The sequence below is a fragment of the Sus scrofa genome, chromosome 15, assembly GCF_054392235.1.
Source record: "Sus scrofa isolate SSC_HxYL_T2T_F1_AM1 chromosome 15, Sscrofa_HxYL_maternal_Yorkshire_Landrace_v2.0, whole genome shotgun sequence".
Taxonomy (NCBI): domain Eukaryota; kingdom Metazoa; phylum Chordata; class Mammalia; order Artiodactyla; family Suidae; genus Sus; species Sus scrofa.
This window is the reverse complement of record NC_139397.1, coordinates 94,253,433-94,267,778: the sequence shown is the minus strand read 5'-3', so window position 1 is coordinate 94,267,778 and position 14,346 is coordinate 94,253,433.

The following is a 14,346-nucleotide window of genomic DNA, read 5'->3' as shown; positions in this document are numbered from 1 at the left end:
GTTTGTTGTATTCCTATGCATTTAAAATAATTGCAGTGATAATGGGGTTGGAAAATCTGTGTGATTTATTTTTTCTTAGCATTTTATTTGGCGATTCTTAATTTCAGATACTGAAGTTACCATAAAGAGGTATATTTACTTAAAAAGGAAGGGTAGAGTTCTAGCAGATTACTTTTTTTTTTTTCTTATTAAGTAGAACTTTTGGGAAAAAAACTTGTAACTGTTAGCTCACGTTGATCACTAAGGATTTTATCGATGCCATTTTACAAACCTTGTTTTTTGTTTCCCCTTTTAAAGCAATGCAGAATATTTTGATTTATCAGAAATGTGAGTTTATATGAAGGTTCTTGATAAAAGGCAAGTTTTGTTAACCATGGCAAGAGTTATTTGAAAAGATTTTGTTTTTGAATTTATGTATGTTTAGTCATAAAAGAAGGAAAAATCAACAATATTAATATGAGCATTTGAGATGTTTTTTAAAAATCCAGTTACTTTCTACGAGGATACGGTGGGATTAAAGATTTCCGTTGTTTTTTTTTTCCAGGCCCAGTCTGACACTGTCAATAAATATCTTGAATGCATAGGATAACTCTGGATACACATAAAAACACAGTTTTTCTAAATGTGAGACTTAAGCTTGTGATGTGAATTAAGAATTACTTGGAATTATAGAAATCAATGGAATGTACATTTATTTTGAAGCTACAAGGTTAAAATTTGAATCTTCAGACTCCTTTAAATTTTTAGAGTTTTAAAAAGTATTTAGGATGTATGAAGAAGATTATGTGAGGTTACTCACTTGAGCAAAACACCCATTAAGTCAAGAGACTGAAAAACTTGCAAGTGTGATAGCAAAGATGTTTTTAATATTGAAAATTTGTGGTAAGTTTATAGAGAGTTTTTGATCCCTGAGTTTCCAAGCAAATTTTATCAGTTCCTAGAATAGGAATGCCATGAAGAAAGTTAGTAGTCTTAATGTTTATTTAAATAAGTTTTTAGATTTTTTTGAATTGACCACCTGGAATATATCAGTGAATTTTGGATCTTTACCTAACAAAGAAATGAAAGTATTCAACCTCGACCTAGGTGATTTTAAGTACTTGTTTTTGTATTTAAAAATGTTGAATATCCTCTGGAAACTTAATATTTGAAGAATTACCCTGAAGTAATTTTTTTTTCTAGTTATAAAATCTATTAGTATTGTGTATGGATATAATATTTCTTAGTGTTAGTATAATAGGTGTTTGTGACAATTGCTTTTATTTTTGTAAAGGCTGGAGTTAGTGCATATTCAATATATTTACATACAAATAATTCCTCTATCAAAACATACTCATCTAGTGAACTAGGTGTCCATTCTCTATACCTCAATTTAAAGAAAAAAAAACCATGTAAGGAAATTTTATTTTCTGTAGATTGAGACTTAATGACTGAGAATTAAGAGGCACATTAAGCTTTAAAGGAGTATACATATTGCAGAAAGCGGTGCCCTATAAGTAACTTTGGGTAAGATAGTGAAAATACTTAAGTTATTTCAGAATAATGAAAATGCTTAAATAATAAAAATACATATACATATAAGTTGAAGGCATGTCAAACATATTTCATAGAAAATAGTTCTTAGCCAGTATTTTTCACCAGAAAATAAATGCAGGGGACATTCAAAAATACCCACAGGCCTAGCTTTATCCTTGACCTAAATCTAAAATTCTGGAGAATTGTAGAGTCATAATTCTCACTTGACACTTGAACAGCGGTAGGTTTGAACTGCACAAGTTGACTTACACATGGATAATTTTCAATGGTAAATACTGTAGTACCAGCGTAGTCCATGGTTGGTTGAACCCACAGATGTGGAGGAACAAGGCATGGAGAGGGCCAGCTATGTTGTATGTGGCTTAACCCCAGTGTTGTTCAACTGTGTATTTTTAACAGCTCCTCAAGTGGTTCTGATAAACACTTGGGTTAGAATCACTTACCTAGATCAACCATCCCTTTGTAGTAGAGTATCTAGATTGTAGTTAGGATCCTATTACTGACTACTTGTGATGCCAAAGTGTTTGTTACAAATTGTATTCAATATAGTTTGAAATTTGGGGTTATTATTACTAATAACATTTGGTTTTAAAATACATGTGTTGGTCATAATACCCTAAACAAGTGTTTTAAAAACTTTGCCATGAATGAGTAGTAAGTCCTGTCTAGTAATTAACACAAAACAAATTGGTTGATTTCTTGGGAACAAGATTTGATGGTTTAGTAAAATTCGTTTTTGTTTAGTGTTGGAGACAATACTGATTGGGTTCCTTGTTCACAGATTTATATGTCATCAAATATATTGTAAATATATGCTGGTGGCAGATACAAAGTACTCTAGAAACTTAGAAGAGGGAGAATTCCGCATGGAGAAGTTTGGGAAATTAAGGCAGAGGAAATGATTTTAGCAAAGGTACAGTATGACTCATTACGGACAATAGGGGAAATTTTAAGCGATGAGTGGGGATGTTTGGAGGAGTGGCTATCAAATTGAAAATGATCTCAGGAGTTTCCCTCGTGGCTCAGTGGTTAATGAGTCCAACTAGGAACCATGAGGTTGTGGGTTCAGTCCCTGCCCTCGCTCAGTGGGTTAAGGATCTGGTGTTGCCATGAGCTGTGGTGAAGATCACAGATGCAGCTCGGATCTTGAGTTGCTGTGGCTGTGGTGTAGGCCGATGGCTACAGCTTCATTTAGACCCCTGGCCTGGGAATCTCCATATGCCATGGGTGCGGCCCTAGAAAAGCCAAAAAAAAAAAAAAGACTCAGTTTAATCTTTACCAGTGGTTCTTGATCTTTTGGGGATCATAGGTCTTAGAAAATGCAAATTTAATTCATTTACTCTAATGTTTCAACACTCATGGGGACCTATCTCAGCTGAAGCCTGCACCTTGGGAAATGGCCACCCTTAAGGAACTGGTGAAGGAAGAAGAGTTCTCAAGGAGGCTGACATAGAAGCTCCAAGTGTTAAGATGGTGACGAACATCAAATGTGGTAGAGAGGTTAAGTCATGAAAGAGAAAAGACTTGATTTTTGCAATAAGGTGTTGCCAGCTGATCTTTGTTGAGAATATTTGGGTAAAAGACTGGGTTGAGGACTGTGGAGACAGCAAGTGTAGGATGTTAAGTTTAGTGGTGAAGAAAAGAAAGATGGCTGAGTCAGGATTGAAATTGTTGGAAAAGTTTAACTTATATTGATAAATATTTAAAAATAAGAGCATGAAGGAATTTAAGTAACTTCTAAGCTACCCAGAGATAACTTCTTTCCTTTGAAAATATCAAAATTGGGAGTTGAAGTTTTTAAAAAGCTGCATGATTTGCTGTCATGCAATGTGATTTATACCATTTTATCGTATATTTAATAAGATACAGCTTCTTTGGTGTTAAAAATGATGTGGTGACATAGGAGTCTATTTCCTTTAGCCTTCTTTTCCCCACTCCCCAGCTTTTTAACAACCTTGGTTCTCTCCTAAATCCATGTTAAGTTACATACTATATAGATGGTGTAATATTGAGTAGGTTTCTTATCTTCTTAAAAACTAGTTTTCATCATCCATAAAAAGGGGATAACTAACAATAGTATCCCTTATAGAATTGTTGTGAGAATTAAAATGTAAGCATTTAACATAGTTACTGGCTTTTTAGTAGGGACTTAATAAATGGTATTTCCCCCCACATTCCAACATCTGTTTATAAACTGGAGATTTCACTTTTCTGTAGTGAAGGGACCAATGGTTTTGGAGTTTGCATTTTTTAGACATGGTTCATGCATTGATTTCTAAATTGATAGTGAACAATGTGTCTGAAGGGGCTGCCTCATCAGAAAGGATGGAATATGAAGAAAAGAATCAAGCATAGAAATTATACCCTGATAGAGGATTCTACCTATTTCAACATTTCTAGGAATCAGCCAAAAAATATTTAGGTTCATTTTGATTGAAAGATAACATTTAGAATTTACAGTTCCAACCTAAAGTTGGAAAAGGCCATCAAAAAAATGCAGCTTGTTTAAAAAAAAAAAAAAGTCTAAGCCTTCAATTAATAGGCAGTAGTGAAATACAGGAAATGTTAAGAGTAGGTAGCTTTTAGGAAATTTGTCCCAACTTATGTCCTATTTTCTGAGTATTACTTCCTGCCACTTTCAGGGCCATGTTGTTTAGATGATCAGACTAGGAGTGAACATCTGGTCAAATCTGAGCCAATTAGATGCTGTCTCCTGAGAGTTTGGAATTGGAAAACTGATGTCTTGGGTGGTTACACTTGGAACCTGAATGTGAAGCAGAAAGAATAAATCAAAGATGAGAGATTGTACAATCCCAGCAGAAAAAGATGAGAGCAGCTGCCTTGATTATTGGTAACTTTGTAGTTTGTGTTCCAGTGTTTTGTGCCTGTGCCTTTCCTGGTCTTGGTTCCCTAAGATACCCTCCAAACTGTACAGAAACTCTCCCATTTCTACCTTTAGTGTTTTCTTAAGTTTGGGAGGCTGTTACTTACTACCAAATAGTGCCAACTAGAACATCTGAAATACAGTTCTTTCTTGAATAATTGATATACACTGGTTGAAATAGTTGATAACTTGGTGCTGTAGAAAATACCAACAAAAAGCCATGGTTAGTGCCAGATGAGTCAGGTTTAAATGTGCGAGACTTGGTGTAGAGCTTGAATGAGTCAGAAAGGGTGAGCTTTGAAGGGCCAATAAAATGTGCTCAGGAGGCCTCCAAGTCCATCTACAGTCGAAGGACACTGTGTATAAATGTTTGTGTCTGTTTTTGGTCTTAAGGATCATTGACTTTATGCCAACGTTATCTCCCAGCACACTGTCTTTGTATTTTCATTATGTATTTGGACTCAGGTTCAGTTTGGGCTTCACTTGTGTATACCCAATTACTTAGCTTCATTACATCCTGAGCCTTTAAATATTCTTAATTACAACATTCACATTTTTACTGTTGTAGCTTTGTGCAACTTTTTCATCCTGAATCATTAAGTGAAGGTGAAGACTTTTACAATATAACATAGTGCATAGATTTTGAACTTGAGCACTCATAGGTCTATGTCCTGGCTCTGCTGCTTACTAGGCTATGTGACCTTGGGCTCTACCTTTCCAACTTGGGCTTCAGTTTTCTAAAATGTAAAATGAGGATAATAGTAGCATCATCTTCATAAGGGTGATGGAGGAGATTAAGTTAATGCATGTAAACCACTTCCCACAGTGCCTGGCACATAGTTTAGTATTAGTAAATGCTAGCCTTAGAGAAATCAGTATTCTTCCTACACTTGGAAACAACTATCCCCATCTCATATTCACTTAGATCCACCTGGTTGTCAGCAAACATTAACAAAATTGCTAGTATTTATATTGTGCCTTTTTATGACAAAGCATTTCAAATATATAGCAAAAATATAGAGAACAATATAACACCTGTGTATCCACCATCCAGTTTTTATAGTCTTAAATCATTTTATACATATCTGCTTGTTTCTTTTAAAGAGAAATGGTTATAGCTATAGTTGAAATATGTCCTGTCTCATTCCATTTCTTGCCCTTCACCCACAAGGGTAACTGCTGCTCTGAATTTGATGTTTATCAGAATGATACCATGAATGTTTTTATATGCTTACTGTGTGTGCATAAATAGGGTTGTTTTCATGTTTTTGAAACTTTATATAAATGGTATCATACTGTACATAATAATCTTTGGGACTTGTTTTTTTCACTCATGTTTTTGAGATGTATCCATGTTAACACATGTTTCTCTAAATTACTCATTTTAAATGCTGTAGTTTATTGAATGAGTATATCACAGTTTATCCATTTTCTTGTTGCACATTTCAGTTATTTCCTACTTTTGTCTATTATAAACAATGCTGCAATGAAATACTTGACATGTTTCCTTGTGCATGTGTGTGAGTGTTTTTCTGAGGTATGTTTCTAGAACTTCACTCACTGGCCAATAAGACATTCTTATCTTCAAATTTACCAGATGCTGCCAAATTGATCTCCACAGTGTATGTGCCATGTTACCCTTTTAGTATCATCAGTGTATAGGCACACATTTTCCCACACCCTCCCCAAATCCTTGGCCTTGGCAGATACTTCTTTCCAATGAAAAACAAATACAGTTTTATTTTGGAGTTTGACAAAGTGATTTAAAATCCATCTGGGAGAAACGAAAGTGTAAGATGTTAAAAAAAAAAAAAATCAGAAAACAGCCATGAATTTATATAAAGACATTGATACCAGTAGGCATAACCCAACATAATAAAAGTTAACTGTTGTAGAAACAATGCATGTTTTTCTTACTGGTTCCACTCTTTAACTCTCATTCAACCCCCGCCTTGGTTTGGGACTTCCCACGGCCTCTCACTGTAGGGGTCTCTTCACACAGTAGACAACCCTCTTGGATTGACTATTGGAAAGAAGGCTCAGGCCCAGCTAGCTATTTTGCATGATGTTCACTTCATCCAGGGGCTGAGAATGAGAGTCTCCTGCACTGTGGCCTTGTTTGCTCCAATTCTTCCCCTCCATTCCCACCCTTTTTCTAAATCAAGTAATCATTGATCAGCCCATCACCTCCAGAAGCCCACTTCAAACTGGGGAAATCCTTTCTTGCAGAGACACTCCCCCATATTGCTACATATCCCTACATGATGATATGAAATAACTTACTCAGATTCTAATTGCTTGGTATTTTTGTGATGTTGAGCATATTTTTACAAAGTTATAATCCATGTTTCTTTCCTCTGAAGGGAATTAACTATTTAAATTCTTTGTCCATTTGCCTTTCTTGGCTATCTTTATTTTGCATTGATTTGTAAGCATTCTTAATAAACTTCAGATACATTTTATTTTTATTTTGCTTTTTAGGGCTACACCTGTGGCATATGGAAGTTCCCAGGCTAGGGGTCAAATCAGAGCTACAGCTGCTGGCCTACGCCACAGCTGCAGCAATGCCAAATCTAAGCCACATCTACCACCTACACCACAGCTCAGGGCAATGCTGGATCCTTAACCCACTGAGTGAGGCCAGAGATCGAACCTGCATACTCATGGATCCTAGTCAGGTTCATTAACTGCTGAGCCATGATGGGAACTCCAGATACTTACTATTTTAGAGATAAATGGGCAGATAATATCTTTTCCCAGTCTGGCCCTTATCTTTTCTCTTTTTTTTTTTTTTTTTTTTTCCTTTTTCCTTTTTAAGCCCACACTTGCAACGTGTGGAAGTTCCTGGGCTTGGAGTTGAACCAGAGCTGCAGCTGCCAGCCTAACACCACAGCCACAGCAACACTGGATCCAAGCTGCATCAGCGACCTACACCACAGCTTGCAGCAACATCAGGTCTTTAACCTACTGAGTGCGGCCAGGGTTCGAACCCACATCTTCATGGATACTATGTCGGGTTTTTAACCCACTGAGTCACAAGGGGAGCTCCTAGACTTTATCTTTTAACTTTGTTTATGGTGTTTTTTTTAATATGTGTGGTGGTATTTTTTAAAAATTTTATTGAATCTGAGTTGTGGTTTTCCTGTCTTCCTCATACTCTCTGCCTGGTGTCATAAAAATATTTTATCTCTAAAAATGCTATGATTTTGCCTTTCAGTTTGGCTTATTAATCCGCTTTGAAATTATTTTGTTTATGGTGTGAAGTTCCTAATATTTTCCATATAGATTACCAGTTGCCTTAGCACAGTGTATTGAATAGCCCAATTTTTCCCCACTAATTGTCATGCTGCTTCTGACTTACATTTCCATTCATGTGTGGGTCTATTCCTTGATTTCCTTCTGCCCTTCCTGTACTGAGACCATAAATCAACACCATGGCTTTCACATCTTGATGTCTGGTGAGGAAAGTCCTCTGCTCACCCCTTGCCTGTCCTTTGATATATTTCTGTTACTTCCGTAGACATTCTTTATCTCCCCTTATTCAAGTCTACTTTAATGTCCTTTTTATAAGTTTTCTCTTTGCGTGGTCTTACACATCTTTTTTTATATCTATTCCTATATCATTTTTTTGTAAGTTGTCACTATGGGCAATAGGCTTTTTTATTTTTTAAAGTTAATGTGTCAAATGATCAGTGTTGGTCAAATGATCAATGCTATTGATTTCATAAATCTGTTTTGTCTCTTAGACATAATTTTTTTTTTTTGCCAGTTCTAATACTTTGCCTATAAATTCTATGAGGTTTTCTACGGAGACAGTCCTATCGGCCTCAAATAAGAAAAGGTCTATCTCTTCATTTCCAAACCGATACCTCTATTTAAAAATATATATCTGATTTCATCAGCAGCTTAATATTAACTAGAAGTGGTAGTAACAGACATCTCGGTCCCATTTCTGACTACCATTTACTTTCCTTTCCCACATGTAACCCTGTTTGATTCTCCTGCTATATACTCAGCACTTAGGATAAAAAGATGATCAATTCATAGTTTCTGTCCTGAAGGATATGGTCAGAAAGGCTGATGACATTCTGACTACAATTGCCTTTCTGAATTAAAAAAGATTCTATCTGGTTTCTCTAGTTTCCTGGACTTTTTCCATTACAAAAACATATTCTCTTTATGTTAGGAGAAGACTAGTGTTTTGTTTTGTTTTTTTTTTTCCTTACAGATGATCCTCTAAGAGCTACAGCATAACCCTGCTAAGTGTCCACAGATGTGACATTTGGAACATCATATGCCAAGCATGCAAGTGCCTGATGTAGGCCCTTTGTCTCCTTGGCGTGGAGTTCTACACATGAGGGCATCTAATAAAGTTTTTATGACCTTTGAGGAAAGAATCTAGGGGCTGCCTTGCTCAGGCTCTAGTGTTAAGCTCAAGGCTTACTTGATAGACCAAATTCAGGGTAGGAAAAAAAAAAGTAAGACAGGTTGCTTATGGATCTATATTTTCAAATCTCTTTTACTGGCCCAAGTCTTTTCAAATCTCTTCTACTACTGGAGACAGTGAATCAGCCCTCAAGTGGAAATTGGAGACTATGAGGCAGCAACATATACACACAACCAATTTTCTAATCACAGTGGGTGAAGAAGGAAGAGTTCCAATCCTGCCCTGTAAAACCATGGCATTGATGACCCATGATGGAAGGGGCAGTGGCTGTAAACACCACCCAAAGCCAGAGAGCTTGTGTTATCTGGCTCCTCTCCGCTGGCCCACTTCCTTCTTCAACTGGCCACAGATAAAGGGACGACCTTCAAGAGAGTTTTTGTGTCCCAGAATTCAAACTTGGGACGCAGGGAGAAGAGGTCTGGAGGAAGGAAGTGAGCAGTTCAGAGCCACTGATGCGGAGGAATGTGCAGGAGAGTCAGGGGGTGGGGCTCAGCCTTCAGCCTTGGCACTGCGTGCTCTTAACCATCTGTACGGAAAGAACCTCTGAATTTGAATATTCACAGGTGCCACCTTCTTGCTTCTGGTCTAGAGTCTTTTTTTTTTTTTTTTTTTTTTTTTGTCTTTTAGCCTTTTCTAGGGCTGCCACTGTGGCATATGGAGGTTCCCAGGCTAGGGGTCCAATTGGAGCTGTAGCCGCCAGCCTACACCACAGCCACAGCAACGTGGGATCCAAGCCACGTCGGTGACCTACACCACAGTTCACAGCAACACCAGATCCCTAACCCACTGAGCAAGGCCAGGGATTGAACCCAAAACCTCATAGTTCCTAGTCGGATTTATTAACCACTGAGCCACGACGGGAACTCCTAGAGTCTTAACATTTTTTGTAGATGGCTTTTGGGACTCTGCCCCAGAGTCTTTGTTCTTAAGGCTTTTCTCCCACAACTTCAGAAGTGCTGGGGTGTAAGCTGCAAACTTTTATTCCTCTTTGGTTTTGCTTTGCAAGGGTAGAGAAAACTGTCCCTTTGCAGTCATAAAACTAGCAGGATCATGGGGTGGCTTCTATCAAATTGCTAGGCAGTCAGGCCTCTGGCTGCAGAAGGACCTTGGTCATGCTCATCACAGATCTCTAAGAGCTAGCAGCACCGTGTTGCTAACGCCTTTGTTTGGGGCTGAGTTGCTTCTGCCCTGGTCTCTCTCTTGTCAGATGGGCAGGCCACACAAGTGAGTGATGTCAGCTCCTTGAGAGTGGTCCACACTTTCCACATCCTTTTCTTTCACTCTCTTCTCATTTTCCTCTCAGCTGGTCTCTGTCCCATTGCTCCACTGAAAATGCTCTTGAAAAGGTCAATAATGACAGCCACATCGCTAAACCCGGTGACACAAATTTTCACATCCTGCTTGACCTCTAGTGTTCAGGTCAGTTGGCTGTGTTTCTCCTGGAAACAGTCTGTTTCCTTGACATCCGCAGCCCTCCTGAGTTTTCTTCTACCTCTTCCCACATCTCCTTTTTGCTGGCTTTTCTTCTTTTTCTACCTGACATTTAAATGTTGGATCTTCTCAAGGCTTGATCCTCGGCTCATTTCTCTTCTCACTTTATATTCTTCTACTGGATGAACTCATTCATTCTGGGGATTTTCTTTAACTTCAGACATGGACAGCTTTCAAAGGTTCTGTCTCTCCTCCTCACTTGAGTGGCAGCCAAGACATGGAAATACCTGTGAGGCTCCCCTGTTGGAATTTGCAGAGGTACCTCAAACTTTATGTGTTCGAAACTCAGTTTCCATATGTCTTCCCCTAAACCTGGAACTCCAGGATTTATCTGAATAAATAACGTTATCATATGCATCTATATGCTGGTTCCAGAAAAGTGAAATTTAGCTGGAACAGCCCTCTCACGCTTACCTCCTAGTCTGGTCCTGTTTCTCTTCCAGGTGTCTCAAAACCTGGATCTCTCTACATTCTCCTCTGCCAACATCCTGGCCAGCAGCCATCATTTTTGCCTGGATTATGGCAATGTCCTCTAATCTGGGCTCCCCATAACCACTCTTCTTGAACCCCTACTATTCCACTCTCCAAACAGCAGCCCAGAAGACTTAGAAAACATATATTTTATATATTTATATATATATATATATCCTTAAGTATATAAATTTATATATATATAATCCTTATATTTTTACATATATAGCCTTAAATTATGTATTTATATATATATCTCCTTAAAACTCTTTAATGGCACTTCAAATAGCATCCTGCGTCTTTGCCGTGGCCTGGTTGGTCCTCCCTAAATGAGTCTGTCCCTCACTTGCTGTGCTCCAGCCACAGTCCATCTCTCACTTCCTCAGGAACCTCACACTTCTTTTGGCTTGCCTCTGGGCAGGTGCATTGTGGTCAAGGATGCGCTATGATTTTTATGGGCTCTCAGCACTTTTGCTTTTGTGTGTACCTTCCTAAATAATCTAAAAACCCATATGTTTTATAACATTTGTACCAAGGTGAGTATAATTCAGGTTGGATTTTATTTTTTTGTCTTTTTGTCTTTTGGGGGCTGCACCTGTGGCATATGGAGGTTCCCAGACTAGGGGTCGAATCAGAGCTGTAGCTGCCAGCCTACACCACAGCCAGAGCAATCCTGGATCCGAGTCTCGTCTGTGACCTACACCACAGCTCATGGCAATGCTGGATCCTTAACCCACTGAGAGAGGCCGGGGATCCAACCCGAGTCCTCATGGATACTAGTCGGGTTCATTAACCACTGAGCCATGACAGGAACTCCATCAGGTTGGATTTTTTTTCTTTTTCTTTATATTAAACATTAAATATAAATTAAAATTACATTAAAATCACATAATGTAAAATTAACTATTTTAAAATGTCCAATTCAGTCGTGCTGTTGTGCAGCCACCATCTCTGTCTAGTTCAAAACATTACTGCAAAGAGAAACCCTTCTCTATTAAGTAGATCCTTTCTTCCCAGTCTCTGCTTTCTGCCTCCATGAATTTACCTATTCTGGATATATCATGTAAGTAGAATCATACAAGACATGGCCTTTTGTGTCTGGTTTCTTTCACTTGGCACAATGTCTCAGAGGTTCATCTATGTTGCATCTTGTATCAGTACTTCATCCTTTTTCATGGCTGAGTAGTATTACATTGTGTGGATGACCACGTTTTGTTTAACCTTTCATCCACTGAGGGGCATTTGAGTAGTTAACCTTTTTGCTCTTGTGAATAGTGCTGCTATGAACATTTGTGTGCTAGTGTTTATTTGAATGCCTATTTCAGTTATTTTTTTGGAGGGGGGAAATATACCTAGGAGCATAATTGCTGGCTTCATTATTTTCCTGATTTTAAAAGAAACTGGAGTTCCTGTCATGGCGAAGTGGTTAACGAATCCGACTGGAAACCATGAGGTTGCGGGTTCGATCCCTGGCCTTGCTCAGTGGGTTAAGGATCCGGTGTTGCCGTGAGCTGTGGTGCAGGTCGCAGACAAGGCTCAGATCCCATATTGCTGTGGCTCTGGCATAGGCCAGCGGCTGCAGCTCTGATTCGACCCCTAGCCTGGGAACCTCCATATGCTGCGGGAGCGGCCCAAGAAATGGCAAAAAGAGAAAAAAGAATGAAAGAAAGAAAGAAACTGAAACCTGTTCCATGGACTCCAAACATATTATGAGCCCAGGCATTGCACCTACTGTGCCCGATGATTAGTTGGACTCTGAGATGCTTCTATTGCATCTTTTAAGGAGAGGGGCAGCCCCACCTTGTAGAATGTCCATTGGGACAAACTCCTGTGCCTTGTAAAGCAGAAGGGGACTACTGAGTGTGACAGAGAGGGGCTCTATTCTCACTTCCCGTCCCAGGGAGAAAAATGAATTGATGGCAATGGTCAATCTAAGCTCAAAGCAAAGAACTGCTCTGCATATCTGTCTCATCAGCTCACTGCCAGCTCCCTCCGTGAAAGCCCATCCCAAACCCTCAGCTCCCGGAGCCAGAGTCCTCTTGGTTCTCATGCTTTCGTCTTATTTCACTGCCTCCCCTTGGGGAACCTGAACTTAACAAAAGAAAAATGACCAATCCCTTTGTTCCTGAGGCCAGCACTGGCGTGGGGGTGGGGGTGGGGGGTGTTAGATAGTAAACATAACCATGTTATGCTGATCTAAATATTTTTTTCAAGACCTCATGCTTATCGGAACATCTCTAGTATAATTTGAACTTTATGGAGAAAAAAATTCCAAGTAGAATAAAGCATAACAGGGAGCATGATGACTCCCCTAGTGCGCTGTCATGAATGTCCTCTGGCATTTTTGCCACAACCTGTCAGTAGCAGAAGACAGAGGGCATAGCCATGTTTGGTTTGAATACATCTTTCTGTTTTTGTATTCACATCAAGTGTCTTTATTTTCCTTGCCTTGACCGCTTACAGGTTAGTTCAGCTCAAAGCCGAAAAGGAGGCTTGTACAGGGTTTTTAGCAAAATGGCTCAAGTATCTGAATTTACCAACCCTACCATTTAGAGCTATCTGACTTCCTCATTGTTTGTCCACACACTAGGTGTTTAAGAGGAAGCGCCTGGGCAGATCAGCCATCCTTTCATGTTCTCCGCATCCATGCTTCCTTATGCTGACGTTTGTAACAAGAGAAGATTATAGTCAGGAAAAGTCCCGACCCATTTTCTTTTTTTTTTTTTTTTATAAGTCAAACCCACAATATTTTCCATTCCCCCTTTTAATTACATTTGCTCTGTGGTTTGGGAAAGCAGACCACATTGCTTGCTGCCTAAATTATTTTCTAACTACCAAATTGCTCCGTCCCTGCACATATGCCCAACTCATCTCCTACATGTTTTCAGGCAAGCTGTCTTTTAGGACATTGAGTTCTATCCTTTATTTTGATATATAATTATAGCATCAATGTCTGTACACCTTTTGTTACAAATATATGCTAATTATTTTTTCCTGTTTCAAAATCATTAAAGCAGTTCTTAGGCATTAAGGGTATTGTCAACAGAGTAAATATTGAACAAAGAATTGTTAGGCAGGGGGAAAATCCAGAGAAATCCAAGTTTCTGTAGATAAACCTAATAACTTTACTCTTGCCATGATGCCTCTTAATATGTTTTTGACAGTCAGGCATTAGCAGATTCCCCTTCCTCCCTTTGAATTATTTTATGAAATCAAATGGGTCGTCATGATTAATGAGATTATTATTACTAAGATTACTCTGTAGTCTTTATTTCATCATTTTAAAATTAGTTCCACTTGGAGATGTGCAAATAGTATTTGTCAGTACTTAGCAAATGTTTCACCGTGATGGAAAATTGCCTATACTTTTGTCAAGAGCAGGAGACAATGGTAAACAGCACAGTACTGCAGGACGGCTAATGGGTCTGGGAAACCTGAGAACATAGGCCAAGACTATTATGGATTTTTTTTTTTTTTACATGGAAAGAGGAGAAAGAGTGAAGAGTGCTTTCTGAAT